General features: G+C 43.5%; 1 long non-coding RNA gene across 1 annotated transcript; it reads right to left on the bottom strand.

Moving 5' to 3' along the window:
* Positions 1 to 981: 981 nt before the first annotated feature.
* Positions 982 to 4,825, bottom strand: LOC122178874. The gene is made up of 2 exons (XR_006178488.1): positions 3,140 to 4,825; positions 982 to 2,157 (listed from the first exon to the last, which is right to left on the bottom strand). It is a non-coding gene; the product is annotated as an uncharacterized LOC122178874 (long non-coding RNA).
* Positions 4,826 to 8,366: the final 3,541 nt, after the last annotated feature.

Raw genomic sequence — 8,366 nt, 5'->3', positions numbered from 1 at the left:
TGCCACTGGGAAGGGCTGTGCAGCACATGGTGCTAAGGAACACAGGCCTGCTCCTCAGGTGGAGGGAAGGCCCTCTGGGACACAGGCACAGCACACTGCAGTCATGCCACCACTGCCACAAGATATCTGTAATGCTAAAACCTGAGGTATCAGGTCTTCTGGAGCATCTGTATCCACCAGCACCTGTTCTCACTGGCCTGACTGGTTCCTGTGAAACGCTCTATGCATTGACCATGTGCGTAATCGCTCTGCCACCCAGTGGTCCTTGCAGGCAATTGAGTATCAAAATACCTGTCAGAACATCGTTGTGAACTGATGCTCGACAAAGGAAAGGATTGTTAAAAGAAGCAGTAATTTTAGAAGGGAAAAGCAACTGTTAGGAGGGGAAACAACTGTTTACATAGGCTGAATAGTGAATAGGACCAGAGGAATGGTTTCAAACTGAGACAGGGGAGGTTTAGGTTAGATATTAGGAGGAAGTTTTTCACACAGAGGGTGGTGAGGCACTGGAACAGGTTGCCCAAGGAGGTTGTGGATGCCCCGTCCCTGAAGGCATTCAAGGACAGGCTGGATGTGGCTCTGAGCAGCTTGGTCTGCTGGTTGGCGATCCTTCACATAGCAGAGGGGTTGAAACTAGATGGGCATTGTGGTTCTTTTCAACCCAGGCCATTCTGTGATTCCATGACTCTATGAAAAATCTTTAAACAACACAATCTTTGCATAGGATTGCAAATACAAACATACTCAACTGTCATTTATATTTCTACAGACTGAACACGAGAATAACTACTTCAAGATAGTAAAAATAAAGCCATTAATATACTAGTAAGTTAATATTCTCTTTCACAAATGTTTCTCACAAGTAGGTGCTTGTCTTGTGTTCTCAAAATATTTAAAGATCTCTTGGAGTGCTGAAGCAATGGGATAAGCTTAGGAGAGCATTCTTCTAAAACAAACCAGATACTGCATCATGCTTAGATCTTTCAAAATGATCAACTATAACCAGTCCTTTTATTGCATTACAGAGTACCAGAAATCCTTGCAAAGAAACAGCTTTGCTGTAGCTCTGCATCCAGGAAACTGGGTGCCACAGGAGCTGATGGAAGGAGGCACATACAGAGGCTGCTTTGCTGAAGCAGGACCATAGCAATCTTCTCTCATAAGAACAAATTCTGTTCTGTTGAAATATAAAACCTAATAGCAATATTGTCCAGGCAGAACTGCAGTGGGAGCACCGTCCTGCTCTCTGTAGCCCAGCAGACAAGAAAATCATCAGTGATTTTGTCTGGAAAGAAAACTTCAGCAAGACAAATACACTCGGGAAAGTGGGATGAAATGAGGAGAAAAGGCACATGAAAGAACGTGAAAAGGAATGGGGAGAATACATAATAAAGAAGTGAGACTTGAGCTGAAGAAAAGAGGGAGAGAATCAAGTAGGGATGAGAAGCTGGAAGAAAGACCAAAGCAACTGAGCCAAGCTGAGACAGAAAGTGGAAGGAATATATTTTCTTTGTGATGTCCATCAGAGCTTTTCCTCCCTGTATTACGCAGTCTTCACAGTGGGATGCTGTCTGTCTCCACAGCAACCAGCAGCCATGAAACCTTTCTTCCCTGCCTGCATTGACTGCTCTCTGGAGAGGAGCCCTCAAATTGTCATTGTTAGAAAAGTCAGAAAAGAGAACAGTGTAGAAAGCATTTCAGAACACTCTCTCACTGCATATCTCCAACACAGAAGAGAGTTGGCCACACCTGTACATTTCTTACAACAAATTTGGCAGACCCCGGCGCCCAATCGCTTAAAAACAAAACTTGCACAGACTTTTCAGTTAAAGATTCCTAATTGTCGTAATTGCTTTTGATGTTTCATTAAAATTATTAAAATGTAGATCTCCAAGGAAGGCTTGACAGGCAGCATCTCACCTCAGGCCTCACACTGCATCAATTCACAAGCAGTTCACAACGAGAGTGGCTTCATCATCCTCTCAACATCATCCACTCAACAGTTTCCTAAGCAAATGCAGTTCGGTTAGGCAAGGCCCGTGCCAAAACTGTGACGTGTAGATGGGAGAAGATGAGACTACAAGGATCTCTCCTAACTGTACAGGCAATAAAGCTATTTTTTGAGTTGGGCACAATCACAGATCTTCACCAACGCATCTGTGAAATGAAAACAGAGTTACTCTTGTTCATTGATTATAGCTTACCACGTGATATCAAACTGTTCAGTATCTCATGACATTAATGCCCCTCGTGATACACTCACTGTTAATCATTACTCAGAGTTGTAAGAAAATTCCAACTACTCATTGACTCAATGGGAAAATAAAATGCTTCATCCCACAACCACCTCTGGTATTCAGCAGGAGGAAAAAAATACTGCAGATAGTTAGGATTTTCAGAATAAAATGTTGACATATTTGCAGAGTTTTTTGCAGTTTCTTGTCAAGCAGATGGTGTGGGACTAAAACGCACAATCTAGTCCCTAAATGGTGCCCTTAGTGTGCTGGGGAGCAGGGTGGAAGGGGAATAGTCTGCTCCTCCAGTCATTTGGCACCAAGAGGAAAGCTGAGAACGACAAGGTCAAGTTAATGTCATTCTTGGAATATTTGGAAGGCTAAAGCCCAAGGTTTAATGAGGGTGATGATAGAGAGTCAGGGGTGCTTTGTCAGGTGCTGCAGCTCACTGCCAACACATTCAATGGACAATAAGGAGCAGATATGCTGCAAGTATGGTACTGGTAGAGGATCAGGGTCATTGTATAAAAAAGACATATGCAGTATAGAGTGTTATACCACAGTCATGAACCTAGGTTAAAACTGATTAAATTCTCAGAATTCTTCAAAGTAATTAAAAAAGATGCTAATAAACTCCTCAGCTTTTCCTAGTTAATGTCTTCTGGGACTGTGAGCCAGAGAAGAAGGATGATTTATGAACCATGGGACTCTAATCAATCTAAAAAGCTTCTGTCCTGTAGAACAATGAATCGTAATATATGCTAATTGCTACAAAGGGAGGTTCTAGGCCATAGTAGGAGAAATCTTTCCATATTATTATTTTTTAATTCTTCCAGACCACAGAATATTCTCAACTGATAATTTCCACTCACCCTGTCCTTTTTATTCTTATATCATAGATTTACCTGAGTTACTTGAGCTCTTCACAAATGTAAGCACTGGATGATCTCCTTCTCCATACTCATCCAATTTCCTCGGGATTTGCAAAATGTCAAAACCCTCTAACTTATTAAAAAAAAAAACAAAATTACACAGAAACAGATACTTGTTCTACAGTTTCTTGATCAAGCCAACACTGATTTTGATTGACAGAATTTTTAAGATGTGCTCATCTGTATTGTTTTAATTTGCTGTGTGTAAGGGCCTCCTGTGTAATGCTTTCCTGACATTGTCTTCATGGTATTCATCTGAATTTTCATCCTGTTGTTTTACACTGTCATTTTCCTACGTCAATGCACTTCTCTGTTGCATACTCTCCCACAGACGGAATATTGGAAGCATATTCCTGACTATTTTATATTTTGCAAAGTCTGCTGTATATTACCTGGATTTTATTCTCACGTTCTTTTATTATTTATTATTATTATTTTAATTTCAGACTCATGCAAATGTAATGAGCATGTCATTTGCAGAACTTTTTGCTGTGGTGTACTTGCAATGCACAGCCCTAGCAATATCTCAAAACTATAAATACATAAACTGCCAAAATAAAACTTCCTGAGGTTAGTACATACTGTGCAGATACTGGTTAATCAGGAAACAAGGGCATGTGTGAGAACTTGACAGATGATATAGAATGATGTTTATTACGTCACTATTTGTAAGATCTCCAGACTGAAATTTAGCCACAAAACACTATAAAACACTATCGGGGAAAAAAAAAATACAATAATAATTAAGTGTATCTATTATACCTTCTTCTGCTTTATTGCTTATGGCAAGAGTTCCCTTCATGAACACCAAATAAAGAGGCACGCTGACCTGGCCATTGCATTGTTCACACTAATATTTAAGTCTGATTGCATGTTTATCTTCTCCTAATTTGAATGTAACTGTTTTGCATTTCTCTGTTATCCCACTGAGACGGAAGAGGAAGTGCTTATCTCAGTTAGCAATGAACTCTCTGGTTTCTCTAATAATTGTATGAAATTTTCCCCATTTGAGTCTTGGACTTATGTTCTGCTTTGTGGTGCTTTCCTGGCTGACATTCTCAGATATCAGTATTTTACAAGGACATGAGAATAGACAGTAATCAGTGCCTACAACATAGAACACATGAAGTGCTGGTCTCATTTGTTAAAATTAAAAGAAACATTTCTTACTCAAGAATCAATTCCAATAGAGAGCAGAAAAGTGATTCAGAGGGTCTGAGTTTGTGTAGGGTGCTAAGTTATGACTTAAAGCCAGAATGCTGTGATTAATAGACAAATACATCACAAAGGTTAACCTTTCTGATTCTTTCTAAGTCTTCTGTGGATTGCATTCCACAGAAGGGGTCATTCATTTTGACTTCCACAGAATCTCTCATGTTCCACGATGTGTAGTAGAGTAAGTTTTTTTTCTCCTGTTATCCATAACTTGTTCCTTTCAGAGGTATTTGCCACTTCTCACAGAATAGATACACATTTTTCCTTAAATTCATAATTGCTTATACATCTGTTGTATCTTCTTCTTCTAAATTTTTCCCAACTGAAATGATCTAACCAATCGTCCAAATGATCCTAACCAAATGATCTAATCTAATCGTCCAGAGGAGGGCGACTAGGATGATCAGGGAGCTGGAGCACCTCTCCTACAAGGACAGGCTGAGGGAGTTGGGCTTGTTCAGCCTGGAGAAGAGAAGGCTGCGGGGTGACCTCATTGCAGCCTATCAATACCTGAAGGGAACCTACACCCAGGGGGGGAGTAAACTCTTCAAAAGGGCTGACAACAGCAGGACTAGGGGAAATGGATCCAAGTTGAAGGAGGGAAGATTTAGGTTGGATGTTAGGGGGAAGTTCTTTACTAGGAGAGTGGTTAGGCCCTGGAACGGGCTGCCCAGGGAGGTTGTGGATGCCCCGTCCTTGGACGTGTTTAAGGCCAGGTTGGACGGGGTCCTGGGCAACCTGATCTGAATGTGTATGTTTGGTGGCCCTGCTAGGCAGGGGGGTTGGAACTACATGATCCTTGAGGTCCCTTCCAACCCGGGTGATTCTGTGATTCTGTGAACCAGGTTAGTCTCTTTTCTGTGAAAATCAGATGTCTCAGGAGGCCCTTTTCTGTATCTTGTGTAGCAGCTCACAGGTTAGAATATCATGCTTTATTCAAAATAGGCATACACAATGGATTTATACAGTGGCATAGTTATAGTCTGGTGTCGGGTTGTTGTTTTTTCCTTGCTTTTATTTTTTAAGACGGAAATGTAGCACACAGTGTAGACAGTTATTCTACCGTTGTCTCACAGAAGTCTATGACAATTACTGAAATGTCATTCAGAGGTTTGCAGCCACATCCACAGGTCCAGCTCCCATGACCACCTTCTGTACTGAAACATGATGGACGTGTCAACTGATGAATATTTCCCAGCAATGAGGAAAAACTGTTCAGTAGGCAAAAATGTAACGTTCTCATTAATGTTAAATATTACAGATGGCATTTGAACTGAAAAAAAAAAAGAAAAAAACCCTATGTCTTGAATTAAGTTTTGTGAGGCTCTAATCAAGCTGAGCCTCTCTTGTGGAATAATTTCCAGCAACTGTAACTGTGAACTGTGTAATTATCAGCAGGCTGATAACTCATTGTGGTGTTCAACTTCAGTGCTCTGCCAATCTTTCCAGTGCTGCCTTTGCTATCTTTTATTTTCATAGCCACCTATGTTGTGCTTTGAAAGTTACTCAGAAGTTTCTACTGTGTGTTTCAATCTTCTTTGACATTTAAATGCCCCACTACATTTAGGGGAATCTTGTCCTAGATTTTATTATAGTTCCCAAATACATGAATTGAAATCACACCTAGAAAGTCATCCTCCTAATGTCATGCCTGATGTCTAGAGCTTGATAGTGGTGTAGCGTTACAACGAATGTTATCTCACAGTTCATTGTTTCATGTCTTTGCTATGGAGCTTTGGAGTTATTTGAACCTACTTTCTTTGATTTGTCACAGCCGTCCCTGATTTATTGTGTGTTCCCATCCTTGCTGTTTATATCCTTGCTGAGCCCTTGATGAGCCCTGGGAAATATTATACAGTGCCAGGAACTTCAAAGGCAAGACTATAATAATCTTCAGTGATCCATTTTGTGCTTTGCTAACTTCTGTCAATGTTAGTCGACAACATTCCATTAACAATAATTTCCATTAACATTAGTCACTTGAAAAAAGCTAATCTTGCTTGATAATTGACTTAACTCCTGCCTCCCCTTCTGAGGCCTGCTGAGGATGCAGACTGTTCAAAGCTTCACACTGGTGTGAGATCACATCCTGAGAGTGATGGTCAGTTGCTCAATTTCCAAATGGAGATCAGTGATGAGTGGTGTCTCTCAGGAGTCAGTAATAGGACTGGTACTCTTTAATTTCTTAATCAGTTACAACAATAGTGGGGTTGAGTGCACCCTCATCAAGTTCACAGATGACACCGAGCTGTGGAGTGTGGTTAATACAACCAAAAATTGGGATGCTGTCCACAGAGATCTAGACAGCCTTGAGCTGTGGGCCAAGAAGAACCTCATGAGGTTCAACAAATCAAAGTGCAAGGTCTTGCATCTCAGACATGGCAATCATGTTGCCGCCAGTACAAGCAGGAGAATAAAAGCATGGTGCATACCTGTGCTGAAAGCACTTGGGGGTACTGGTGGATGGGAAGCTGGACATGAGCCAGCAATGGGTCCTCACAGCCCAGACAGCCAACCGTATTCCGGGCTGCATCAAAAGAAGCATGGCCAGCAGGGTGGCCAGAGGAAGGTGATCCTGCCCCTCTGCTCTGCACTGGTGAGGCCTCACCTGGAAAACTGCATCCAGATGCAGAGTCCTCGGTACAGGAGAGGTCATAGGACCTGTTGGAGTGCATCCAGAGGAGGGCCACAAAACTGATCCGAGGGATGGAACCCCTCCCTTACAAGGACAGGCTGAGAGGGGTGGGGCTGTTCAGCTTGGAGAAGAGAGGTTCTGAGTTGACCTGAGAGCAGCCTTTCAGTAGCTAAATGGGGACTATGAGAATCACAGAATCACCCGGGTTGGAAGGGACCTCAAGGATCATGTAGTTCCAACCCCCCTGCCTGGCAGGGCCACCAAACATCCACATTCAGATCAGGTTGCCCAGGACCCCATCCAACCTGGCCTTGAACACGTCCAAGGACGGGGCATCCACAACCTCCCTGGGCAGCCCGTTCCAGGGCCTAACCACTCTCCTTGTAAAGAACTTCCCCCTAACATCCAACCTAAATCTTTCCTCCTTCAACTTGGATCCATTTCCCCTAGTCCTGCTGTTGTCAGCCCTTTTGAAGAGTTTACTCCCCTCCTGGGTGTAGGTTCCCTTCAGGTATTGATAGGCTGTAATGAGGTCACCCCGCAGCCTTCTCTTCTCCAGGCTGAACAAGCCCAACTCCCTCAGCCTGTCCTTGTAGGAGAGGTGCTCCAGCCCCCTGATCATCTTAGTCGCCCTCCTCTGGACCCTTTCCAAAATCTCTATGTCTTTCTTGTACTGAGGGCTCCACACCTGGACACAGTACTCCAGGTGGGGCCTCACAAGAGCCGAGTAGAGAGGGACAATCACCTCCCTGTCCCTGCTGACCACCCCTCTCCTGATGGAGCCCAGGATCCCATTTGCCTTTCGAGCTGCCAGAGCGCTCTGCTGGCTCATATTCAGTCTCTCGTCCATCAGGACCCCCAGGTCCTTCTCTGCCGAGCTGCTCTCAAGGACCACTCCTCCCAGCCTGTACAGGTGCCTGGGGTTCCTCCGGCCCAAATGCAAAACCTTGCACTTTGCCGTGTTGAACCTCATTAGGTTCACCCGAGCCCAGCTTTCCAGCCTGTTGAGGTCCCTCTGAATGGCATCCCTTCCTTCCACCGTATCAACCGCACCACTCAGCTTGGTGTCGTCAGCAAACTTGCTGAGGGTGCACTCAATTCCCTCATCGATGTCATTAATAAAGATGTTAAAGAGCACCGGTCCCAAGACAGACCCTTGGGGGACACCACTTGTTACCAGCCTCCACCTGGACATAGAGCCATTGACCACCACCCCCTGTCTGCGGCCTTTCAACCAATTGCTTATCCATCGGGTCGTCCACCCATCAAATCCACTGCTCTCCAATTTGGAGATGAGGATGTGGTGGGGGACCATGTCAAAGGCCTTGCTCAGGTCCAGGTAAATGACAT

Source organism: Lagopus leucura, unplaced genomic scaffold (genome assembly GCF_019238085.1).
Source record: "Lagopus leucura isolate 7727_CA_CO unplaced genomic scaffold, USGS_WTPT01 Super-Scaffold_100002, whole genome shotgun sequence".
NCBI lineage: Eukaryota > Metazoa > Chordata > Aves > Galliformes > Phasianidae > Lagopus > Lagopus leucura.
This window is presented reverse-complemented; position numbering and strand designations above follow the sequence as displayed.